Genomic DNA, 12,967 nt, shown 5'->3' with positions numbered 1-12,967 from the left:
AAAAAAAAAATTATTTATTTTTTAGAAAATAAAATAAGATTAAACTGTAGATCAAAGAATGATATTAAGGGGATTAGAAGAAAATTGAAAAACATAAAATTTTCAATCAAATCAAATCAAAAGAAGATTTACCCACTTAATTGCCCCTTCTTTATTTCCCCTTATTCTTGTTGGTAATTAAAAGAGAATTAGATAAGGGATAGATTTCTAAATTCAATCAAATTAAAAAAAAAATACCAGATATATTGTCCCCTCCCTTACTTATATTTTTGTTTTCCTTTTATCCTTGTCCAGAATAAAAATCAAATCAATTTTTCGATGTGTTTGGCTGAATCCAAGCCATTTTTTTTCTTCATTTTTTTATAGTATTATCAGGACCACATATTTGAGATAACTTAATTGGTAGTTTTTTCTTCAGTAATATTTGATAGTCAGTGTTAAAAACTCATCTCTCTCCTCTCATATATTCATTCTTCTCCATTTTTCTTTTCTCTTTTTTTTGTATTTTTTATTTAATGAATAATAATTAAATAAAAATGTAATAAGAATAAAAGAATCCTGTTAATATTGAATGTTGACAGTGAAATTTTGGGTAAGTTTTTTCTGTATAATTTTATTATTATTATTATTATTATTATTTATATATGAGTAAAATGTAAACAATATACATGTAGTCAAGCATTTATAAGATTTTCCTGGGCTTTCAATGTAATTAATTATGTATCATTTTTTATTTGTACAAAAAACATAATTACTATCTGAATTTATTTTTTTCAATGGGCTTTGCTAAAATAAGCACTTTTTTATTGGTAAGAAAAATAAGTAATTTTAAATTGTTCTTTCGAGAGTCCTTCACCACTTTAAAGTTCTTTCTTGTCAAAACGAAAGCATGAAGGGAGGTGCATATGTACTAGATGAAAGAATCAGGTTGTTTCACATGTCACGTCCATTGTGCTAGACCACTGTGACAGCAGTCAGTAACCTCACCAAATAAATGAATATCTTTGAGAATATATCATCCCTATTAATTTGATCATCGGTACCATTTTATTTCATAAAGAAACTTTACCTTGGAGCAATTTTAAAAAAAAAATAATAATCTAAAAGCTGTTTGACGCTTCTTATGTATAATTTTTCATTTTTCATCTTTTGATTGGGGGATGAGAGTTGGATGACATTACTTTTACTATGTATATATGTGCCAATTATTAGCTTTGTATCAGTCTTTTTTTTAAAATAAAAATAAAAATATTAGCTATCTGAAATACTTACAAGTTACAAACAATGGATATCATCACTTGAATTACTTGTACTTGTGAGTTGTGAGTACAAACTGTATATACTTTCACATAATTACGCATGTCCTTCATTTCTTTCCTACCATATATGATCGCGTCAGGAATTATTTCATCAAATACACTTTTCAGTCTCAACCTTATCTTTAAATAGACGTCATCACACGTTCCGTGTATATACAATGAGATTTGCATCTATCATGTCACATGACACAAAATTTTTTTTTACACATATAATATTTTGCGGGGTCCGCATTTTTTGAAGCAAAAAAAATAAAAAATTAAAGGACACAAAACGAATCTCTATAAAATTACATAATTACTTTTCCTACAACATAACTCTTATGAAACCCATATACAATATAAAACAAGGGGAAGGATTATTTGTAATTTTTTTTTGAGTAAATACCTTTTTTGGTCCTCAGCAAATTTCACGACGCCTGTTTTAGTCCCTAGCAAATAAAAAGACCCATCGTAGTCCCTAAGAAATTCAAAATGAACCAATTTAATTGAAATCGTGGTCCCTCGCAAATTAAAAAAAAAAGACCCATATTAGTCCTAAAAGGACTAAAATGGGTCTATTTTGAATTTTTTAGGGATCACGATGGACCTTTTTATTTGTTAGGGACTAAAGTGGGCATCATGAAATTTGCTGAGAACCAAAAAGAGTATTTACTCTTTTTTTTTTATAAATTACATTATCTATTTCCAGAAATATATAGTGTAGTCTAGAATATTTCTGAAAATATGTAGTATAGTTTGTAAAAATTTGTAAATATAACTTTTGTTATAAAATAAATAGAAAAACAAAATTGGACGGAGAAAATAACACGAATAGTAACAGAAAGAAATGTATTAATTTTATATAATATTTTACTACAATTTAAGTTTATTAAATTATCAAATATGTAAATATATAAAATTAAAAGAATATTTTTTTAAAAATTGGTAGTGAAAAATTATAATGTTTTAAGTTAGTGCACTTTATGGTGTAATAATGTACTTATTCAAGTGTGATCTTGTGCATGCCACCTTTTAAGTCAAATGTTTCACTTTTAGTTTATCATAATAGTGTTAAACCAAATCAATTATATTTAAATGCAATTTTCTAGATGCGAATTTGAATTTGACAATGCAAGCATATGTATGCCTGAATAAAATTTTCATATTTTCATTTTCACAATTATATAAACCATAAGTTAACTACGACTTACATCAGTAAAAGATTAAACAGTATAGTATTTTAAGTTATTTAATTCTTTCTTAAAACAAAAAAAAAAGACTTGGCTGCGATTCTGCAAATAAAAATGAAGACAAGACTCTTTTTAAAGTAAGTAAATGATTATATTTATCTTTAAATTTTAATAAATACTAATCACAATAAATTTTAAATTTAATTGATATAAATATATCCTTATTTACTAATTTTATAAGTAATTCCATTTTAAATAGTTTTTTTTATGGAAAATATTTGCACCATGAGTCATGACCCCATCAATTTACAACCACCATAGTCAATGAATATGGACTCGGCCAAAATATAAAAAAAAAATTATGGATAAAAATATCATATTTAAAAAATGGATATGATCGATAGGGATATGATATTGCACTTACCTTTTTTTATGTATACTCTATTTGCTCATCTTTAATATTATTAGATTAGAATTTCAAAACGAGAAAGAAAAGATGAAGGTTAATTGAGATTCAAATCTAACAATTTTGGAAATGAGTAGGTGTGAAAAAAGTAGACATAATATCTTATCCTCCCCCCCCCTCCACACACACACACACACACCACGTATATGTATATGTATATGTATATATCTTATTAGATTTGGGTCCTCTAATGTGAAAAACTGATTATGTTATTTGATCACAGCCACTCATTGATGATGAGATAAAAGCGAGAAAAATGTATGATTTTTGAATGAGTGGTGATCAAATAACATGACCACATGATAATTATTGTCAAAAACTTTACGTTTTTACTTAAGTGATACGTATTGAAACGCAAGTAAAAACTCTCCTTAGTAAAAACTGGTAGAAACTCTATGTAAAAACATAAAAACACAATTTTCTAGGTTTTTACTTAAACGAAAAAACTGAACCAGGTCTTATACCAAAAAATATATATATTGAATCAGGTCAACTTTTAACCCATAAGCCAATTTTCTTTTCCTTTTTTTTATTTAAAAAAACCCTATTTCCATTTTCCCCAAATCAAAACGCATAGTATCTTCTTATAGTTATCTGGAAAAAAAAACCGTCGCGTAAGGCCGCTGTTGCAAAGAAAGAAGAGCATGAAGCTACTAATGAAAAGTTTGAGTACCAAACTGAGGTGGATTTTGAATCAATTTATTACGTATTATTGCAAATGAACGTGTTATAAGAGCAAGAAAAGTGGACATTGAGGACATGCAATTGATACAAAAAATGTGTTTGATTTGAATCAATTGATATAATTTAGAAGTTATTAAACCTTATTCTTTTGATAATTCGAAACTTGGTTGTAGGAGTTGTTAAACTCTTTTTTTATGCTTTTGAACTTATGACTTATATAATAATGTTACTTGTATCTTTTAAATATGAAATTATTTGCACCACTAGGGATAGCCTAGTGGTGTTGGGTGTGTTTAGGGTGTATTAACTATTAAGTGTGCGGTTTGATTCCCTGTAATGTCCAAAAAAAAAATATGAAATTATTTATTAAATTTTGAGCAGTGACTTTTGTGATATTTCTTTTTGTAAGCACGAGTGCGCGCGCGCGCGCACACACACATATATATATATATATGATTTTAATGTTTCTATAGTGAATGCAATTAAATTATCTACATTCACTCCCAAAGCAACATCATTTTGAGTTGAAAATTAAAAAATTATAATGAGAAAGACTATTATAACCCTGAAATAAAGTATAATTACAAAAATACCTTAATTTTTGTCCTAAAACGATATTATTTTAGGCTCAATATAGATAACTTATCTAGGGGTGGCAATTTGGGTTGGCCCACCCCGCCCCGCCACCAACCCACCAAAAACGGGGCGGGGCGATTGGCCCGCCATTAAATATGGGTTGGAAAAATGAACTCACCCCGTTTTATGGTGGGTTGGCGGATCAACCCACCAATTAAAAAAATAATAATTAAAATTTAAAAATAAATTATATTTTATGAATTTTTTTAATATTTTTTTATTTTATTTCACACTTCTCTTAATTTTTCAGTCTCAATCTTAAGTGTATACTAATATTTGTCAAACATTCTTTAGGAATATATTTGTTTCCATATATAGATAACATTTGTCATAAATAAAATTGTTATTCTTTATTTTTTATAGGAAGTATTAAGATAAAAAAAAATTGGATATCACAAAAATTTAACGACAAATAAAACACTACCTAATTGTAAAAAAAATTATAACCCGCCGGGTCAACCCGTCGCAGGGCGGGTTGAACCTGTCATGACCCACTTCTGGGCGGGGTGGGTTGAAGTGGGTTGGTGGGTTGAAAATCTCAACCCAACCCGCCCCGTTTTGGAGGGTTAGCGGGTTGACCCGCCGACCTCAACCCATTTTGCCACCTCTAAACTTATCTATGTTGACTGCAGAAAAAACAACCATACATATATATATACTGTGAAACACGGACACATGAATTTTGAGAAAAAATGCGTGTCCGACACATGTCGGACACGGACACGTTCGAATACGCGGTCAATTTTTTGGGACACGTTGACCACTGGGACACGCGAATTTGACCGAATCCGACAAGCGGTCAACGCACGTGGACACGTTTTGGGACACGTTTTGACATTTTTTTTTGTAAAAAAGAAATAAAATAAAAATAAAAAAGATATTTAATAAAAATCGAAAAGTCTAGAACGACTATCCTCTCGCACTGGAACGGTGGTCGTCTTCTTCGTTGTCGGTCGTCGTCTACATCTCCATAAAGAGGGGAATCAATGTTCTTCAAGTTGAAACCACCAGTCATTCTCTTATAATCAATGGGATTAAGGGAAACAACAGCAGCAACCTTGATGAGTACTTGATCTGGCTTCAGCTCAGGTAAAGGCACATTCTGATTAAACTTGAGAACATCAGTGGAGGGACCATATTCGGAGTATGTCCAAGCTTTCACAGAGTAGGTATTGCAGCCATGCTTGTGTTGTGTCGGTGGTGGAATAAAATATGCAAGATGATGATTGAGATAAAGCAGCAGATACTTTGGAATAAAATATTCACACTTTATTATTAAAAAAAATTAATCATTTAATTAATCCGATTTGAATCTCTCCGTAAACACTTTATATCGAACTTTTAGGCCCAGTTTGAATATTACTTTTAAAAATAATTTTTGATTTTTAGAAGAAAAAAAATTCATTTAATAGGGTTTGTTTCGTAAAATAAAAATAAAAATTATAACTTTTTATTTTTAAAATTAAATTTAAAGAATATGTTTGAATTATTTTTATTTTGTTTTGACTTTAACTTTTTAAAAAAATACAAAAAAAATTCTTTATTTAATATTTATGTTATGAAATTTAAATATTTAATTAGTTATGTGACTTATTATGGACTCTTATATGTATTAAATATAAATTATATTATATATATTAAAAATTTTATTTAATATCAAAACGTGTCCCAACGTGTCCAAATATGACATTTTTTAGAATTAACGTGTCGGCGTGTCGTGTCGTGTCCCGTGTCCTGTGTCCGTGTCCGTGTCCGTGCATCATTGCATATATATATATATATATATATATATATATATATATATATATATATATATATATATATATTTTGTATCTTGTCTTTGAGTAGTAGAAACCTTACGTTTTGTATCGTTTCTGCGATTTACGTTTCTACCATACCCTTTTCGTTTTAACGTAGAAACTCGATTATAACAACATTGACATGACCACTTTTTCACATCTTTATATATATACACATATATATATATATATATGGTATTGTCATTTCTGCAGCTATTGTATGTACAACAATTAAATTTGGGTAATCATAATCATACAAATGTGGGTAATAGCATTAAATGTGAGGAATCAATGGTCAAGATTAATTATTGTACATACAGCAGTTGCATATATTTCTGCAGCTATTGTATGTACAACAATTAAATTTGGAAAATCATAATCATACAAAGGTGGGTGATAGTATTAAATATGGGGAATCAATGGTCAAGATTAAGGGTTGTACATACAACCAATGTTGTTAAAATCGAGATCTTAAATAAAATCGGAAGGGGATTAAAAAATCGTAAAAATGCAAAAGCGTTTGAAATATTAGTAAAATCGTAAAATCGTAGTGATAAATCGAGATTTTAATAATAATGCATACAACAGTTGTAAAAATGATTTTTCCTATATATATATAGGGAAAAATGTTTCTGCAGTTAATGCAGATAAATTATCTGCATTTATTCCCAAAACGACGTTGGTTTGGTATTGAAATCTTAAAAAATTATAAATTTAAAGACTATTATCACCCTGAAAAAAATTAAAATTACAAAAACACCATAATTTCCGTACCAAAACGACGTCGTATTGGCTTACTGCAAATAACTTATCTGTAGTAACTGCAAAAAAAGCGAACCCATATATATATATATATATATATGTGGGTTTAATATTTCTGCATTGAATGTAAATAAGTTATCTACATTCTCTCTCAAAACATGTCATTTTGGGTTGACAAAATTAAATATTATAATGAGAAATACTACTATAACGCTGAAATAAATTATAATTACAAAGAAATCTACGATTAAGATTTGGTGTCAATTTTTTTAGTTTGACATCGGTATTAAAATATGATGCCTATATATATATATATATGGATTTTATGAGTGTCAAGTCACTGGATATAAGTTTTTGTCCAGTCACGAAATCATAACTGTACAAAGATGATAAAAGAAGAGAGAAAAAAAGAGAATCATATCCTTTCAAATGTAAATCAATTAATAATATAAGGAAATAAATAAAACGATGTAGTTTAATCATGGCGATTTTTTGCAAAACCCGGCAGCCGGATAGTTCTGGTAACAAACCGGTTCGTTAAATTGCAGCAGAAGGGACGTGTCCACGCTCAAGTTTAACAAGTTGTTTGCTGTCACATGGTTTATAAAGAATAATTTCTCTCTCATTCAGAACGATGTGGGCCTTCTTTTTTCTAGCAGACTGCAGTCCCACTACCATTGGAAGGCTATTATCATTATGCTTGATAATTATTGGTTTCTCGTATTCCGTTGTGATTGACCCTTGTGTTATGTTCGATCTGCTTGCCAAAAAATGGTGCTATAACTAACTGTTTCTGCAGATTGAATGAGGAATTCTTTTCGCATCTGAAATTCGAGTTAGGACAGCTTCGATTTGCTGTTGCAAAAACACAGGTTCGTAACTTGTGTTAGTTAATATTTCGGTAAAACGAATCATGCTAGGGTCTGGCCATTTTACACTGATGGTTTCTGCAGCACATGGAGGACCAATTGATTGAGCTGGAGGCTCTAGAGAGAGCCATACAAGAAGGAACAGGTTTGTTAGAATCAAAAGGAAGAAAAAAAAGGTTTTGTAGAATTTAAACAGTTGCTTAACTACTATAACGTAAGCTCACTCCTTACTCATATCTTCTATTACAGAAGCCTATGATAAGATGCAAGCTCAACTCATAACAGCCAAGGCAAGCCTAAACAAAATCTTGACATCAAAGGACGTGAAAGCAACTGTATGTCATGTTCACCTTTCTTTTAAGTTTGTTGGTTTTATTCAAGTTGAACTCATTCTAATTTTTCTTCAAAGCAACTGTATGTCATGTTCACCTTTTTTTTTTTGGTTTTAACATATGGATTTTTTTATATATTCAACTAGGTTATAGGAAGATTTTACTGTGAAATCAATTAAGCACTAATGCTCCTTGTGAGTCTTTGAATTTAAATTGTATATGGAAGAATTTAAATATAAAATTATATATAAAATATAAATTTATATAATTATCTGGGTCATGCGATTCAACCCGTGACCCACTGGTTGAACTAATGACCCAGTACCCCGATCGAGTCGATAACCGGTCTGGGTTTAATAACATTGGTTTTATCATTTGCTTTCCCGTATTGAAGATACTCAGGAGCAAGGTACCCCATTGTTCCAGCAGTTAATGTTGAAACTGGGCTCTTATCATGATCCATTAGCTTTGCCAATCCAAAATCCCCCAACCTGGGGTTGAAGTTCCCATCTAACAATATGTTCCTAGTCTTAATGTCTCTATGAATCATTCTTTTATCACATTCTTGGTGCAGGTAACACAAAACAGAAGCTAACCCAATAGCAATGTTGAGTCTATGAAACCAACTCAACAAAAACGAAGTTTATTGTCTGGCCTGTGCTCGTTGGGTTTGGAAAAAATGACTGTACAGTGCAGGCTATGAGAGTGAGAATTGGGGCTTGGCTAATGCTGAAGAATTTGAGCCTGTACCTCGAATCTGTCGTCTAATCTTAGCTGTCTACGAAGAAGATATTCGTAACCCTCAATGGGCTCCCCAAGGAGGTTTTGGCAGTAACCTGATTGGGTTATCTTAAGAAAGTACTACGGTGATAACCAAGGTCGTGTTTCTGCTGGAGATTTATTCGGATACATCTTCTATCTGGGTAAATAAATCAAACAAATATACCAGGGTACACCCCTTCTTATCCGGATAGGCATAAATTTTCAAAAAATACCCGGGTAGGGAGGGGTGTATCCGGATAGGCTTGGTGATCAACGATCAAACAAGGGCTGATGTTATATTGTTTGGGAGGTTAAATTTTTGAAATAGTTTATAACGAAGATCAATTTGGTAATTAATTATTAATAAAAGGTTATAAGGATAAAAAAAAACCTATTTTTATGGGAGCATTTAATCTCATGTTGTAGGAGATAGTTATCTCATGTCATAGACCCAACACATGGTGGATCCCACCATGTGTTAAAAAATAAATAAAAAATAAATAAAAAAGTACGTTTGTCGATGTATCTACAACATAAGATAACTCTCTCATATTACATGAGAGAATAATTTCTCTATTTTTATTTATCCTTTTTTATACCTTATTTAGTAACTATAGAAACAAGTAAACTTTTTAAAAACTTCACCGTTGCGGGCCTAGTAAGGCCAATTCACTGCTTGAGCCCAGTTTGACTGTCTCCCCGCGCTTCAATTGGAATCTTTGGACAAAACAGTCACAACCACACCGTGTCTGAGAAAACGGAACCTCCGAGATCCGCCGGCGCAAGGTTTTCTCCTCGGACTGTGCAACCAAACTACTCTAACTGATTGATTCAGGTACCTACCTTCTCCAAATTTCACGTGTCGCGCGCTAACCCTACGTGGTAGTTATTTAAAATTGTTTATTTTGACTTATTTTTCCCGTGGACTTTTTTCCTTGAATCATGACTAGTTAATTATTTTTCATTCACAGCATTCCTTGAAATATAATGGAATTTTTTTGTTGTCATACTGTACATTTGAGTATTTTTTAAATAAGAATAGTGATAAATTGCTCCTTTTTGTTGTATATGAACTCCGGACCTCAGTTTGGTTCCTTTTGACTACTGTATAGTAAAAGAATTAGACAAACAAAATAATGACTCATCAACATTAATCAAAGCAATTTGCAAGATGGCATAAAAAAATTGTGCGTGCCAAAACAGAAGCTACTAAATGTGCTGAAGTCACCAAAGCACACTGAATGTCAAGATGCCGCAAGAATGTATTGTGTGATATGCATAATGTCAAAATTATTTTTTCAGTGTCATTGTTTGAGTTATTACATATTGGAGATTTATGTGTAACAAAATATTATTTATTCTGATTTGTTATTTGTATGTTAGTTGTTAGCTCCTAGTTGTTGTGATACTGTTACGATAGTTTAGCAATAGTTTAGGCTTTCTTTGTTATTGGCTGTTATCAGCCTTTGCTTTGTAACAGCAAGTCTTGTAACGTTAGCCTATTTAAAAGAGGCAGCGCACATATCTAAAAGAATATCAGTGTTAATATCAAGTTTATTTTGGTATCAGAGCGATCCGTTTTTTTTTTCCGCAAATACACAGAGCGTGAAAGCTAGCCATGGCTAACAGTGATGCTTCCTTGCCGCCGTCTGACCCCGATTCCCCTTACTATCTGGGAGGATCTGATAATCCAGGGGCTATGCTCACAACGGTGCTGCTTCGGGGGGAAGCCAATTACGACAATTGGTCTAAGTTAATGAAAAACGCGCTCAAGTCTAAAAATAAGCTCGTGTTTGTAACTGGAGCTATGAAAAAACCAGTCAACGAAACTGGAGCTGAATGGCGAGCATGGGAACGGTGTAATTCCATGATTAACGGGTGGATTCATAATACAATCGACCCCAAGCTTCAGCCGTTCATTAAGTGTTTTGATCAAGTGAAAGACCTATGGGAAGACCTGAAGGAAAGATATGCGGTGCAGAATTTTTCCAGACAGTATCAACTCAGGGCTAGTCTTGCTACTATCCGACAGCAAGGCAGCAGTGTCAGTGACTACTATACCAAGCTACGCGCCATCTGGGACGAGCTTGAATCCAGTAAGACGTACCGGGCTTGTGTATGCGCTGGTGATTGTCTGTATGCCAAGGATGTTGACGATGATCGTGAGCATGTTCGGGTGTACCAATTCCTGATGGGATTGGATGAAAGTATGTTTGGCAATTTACGTTCGCAAATTTTGAATACTACACCGTTACCAAACGTGAACAAGGTGTATGCCATTGTCACTCAAGAGGAAACTCATCGCAGCATTTCTCGCGGTCAAGATGAACGTGGTCAGGTAGTGGGATATGCAGCCCAAACGGAGTCCATGCAGCGTCCAGAAGTTCCCTTGCAGCAACGTATGCATCCAGATAAACCACAAGAACGGAGTCCATGTCCTCATTGCGGTCGAACTAATCACGACCCTTCCAAATGCTGGAATATTCTTGGTTTTCCGCCCAACAGGTTTCCTTCTCGTGGCCGTGGAAGGGGCGGACGATCAGGAGGACGTAACACACAGGCTCATGCGACGCTGGCAGGCTCACATCCAGTCGTGGCTGGTTCGTTTTCGGCTGTTCCTCCTACAGGTTCTCAAGTTGCTGCACATTCTATCTTGACTCCGGATATTGTGAACAAGTTGTTGACATTGGTAGACCAGCCTCAGGCACATGAAAAATTATCTGGTAAGAGTATTCAATCTAAATGGCTTGTTGATAGTGGGGCCTCACGTCATATGACGGGTAATTTAGCTTTATTAGCTGAGGTTACATCTCTTTCTCCTCTACCTGTGACTCTACCAAATGGTTCTATTACTTATGCCACCAAAAAAGGCTCGTCGGTGTTTGATGCAAATCTCAAATTATCAGAAGTTTTATATGTGCCCAATTTACGTTGCAATCTCATTTCTGTTTCCCAATTGCTCCGTTCCAAGAACAACAGTGTCATATTTACTAATAAAAATTGCATTTTGCAGGACCCAGTGCTGAGGAGGGAGATTGGTTTGGGTGAACTTCATGACGGAGTGTATGTGTTTCAGCCTTTAAGTATTTCTGCTTCAGCAGCTCAGGCAGAAGACTCAATCGAATTATGGCACAACAGGCTAGGGCATGCATCCTATGATATTTTGTCTTTAATTCCAGAATTTAAAGTCCTGAAGAATAAAGTTGCATGTAAGGCATGTGACGTTTGTCATCGTGCCAAGCAAACTAGATCGTTGTTTCCTGTAAGTTTTTCTCGTAGCAAAGAGTGCTTCGATTTAATCCATTGTGATACTTGGGGTCCATATAAAATTTCTTCTTCTTCTGGTGCACGTTATTTTTTAACTATTGTCGATGACTATAGTAGGCATGTGTGGGTATATATGTTGGCAGATAAAAGTGAAACTTATGATCGTATGTGCAAATTTCTGGCCATGATTTTTAATCAATTCAGTAAGACCGTAAAGATAATAAGGTCTGATAATGGGACGGAATTCAAATCAAATAATATGATGAAGCTTTTGAATGAAAAAGGCATTTTGCAACAAACAACATGTGTTTATACGCCCGAACAGAATGGGAGAGTAGAAAGAAGACACAGGCACATCCTTAATGTGTCGCGTGCTTTGATGTTCCATGCAAACCTTTCGATTGATTTTTGGGAAGAAAGTATTCTTGCGGCTGTTCATGTAATTAATAAAACACCTACAAGAATCCTCCAAGGAAGGTCACCACATGAAGAATTATTTGGAGTTAAGCCAGATTATACATACTTGCGCACATTTGGTTGTCTATCTTTCGCTAACACCAGACCAAAACCGACTGACAAATTTGCCTCTCGTTCAAGAAAATGTGTGTTCATTGGTTATGCAATAGGGCAGAAAGGTTGGAAATTGTATGATATAGATGCGCACCAAAGTTTTGTGTCCAGAGATGTAAAATTCTTTGAAAACATCCTCCCATTTCGTGAAAAATCTGTTCAGCCGATTCATGTACAAACTACTCATAGGCCAGGGACGCAAGAATTCTTCGATGTGGATGAATCTGGCCATAGTGCGCGTCCTGGTCAATATGTTCCTGCTCCTCCTGATGCACGTGACGTTATGAACGATAGGGGGAGTACTCTTGACTCCTCGTTGATGCAAACTCCTA

The sequence above is a fragment of the Gastrolobium bilobum genome, unplaced genomic scaffold, assembly GCF_033153095.1.
Source record: "Gastrolobium bilobum isolate Gb01-03AN ecotype WA unplaced genomic scaffold, APGP_CSIRO_Gbil_v1 utg6668, whole genome shotgun sequence".
Taxonomy (NCBI): domain Eukaryota; kingdom Viridiplantae; phylum Streptophyta; class Magnoliopsida; order Fabales; family Fabaceae; genus Gastrolobium; species Gastrolobium bilobum.
This window is presented reverse-complemented; position numbering follows the sequence as displayed.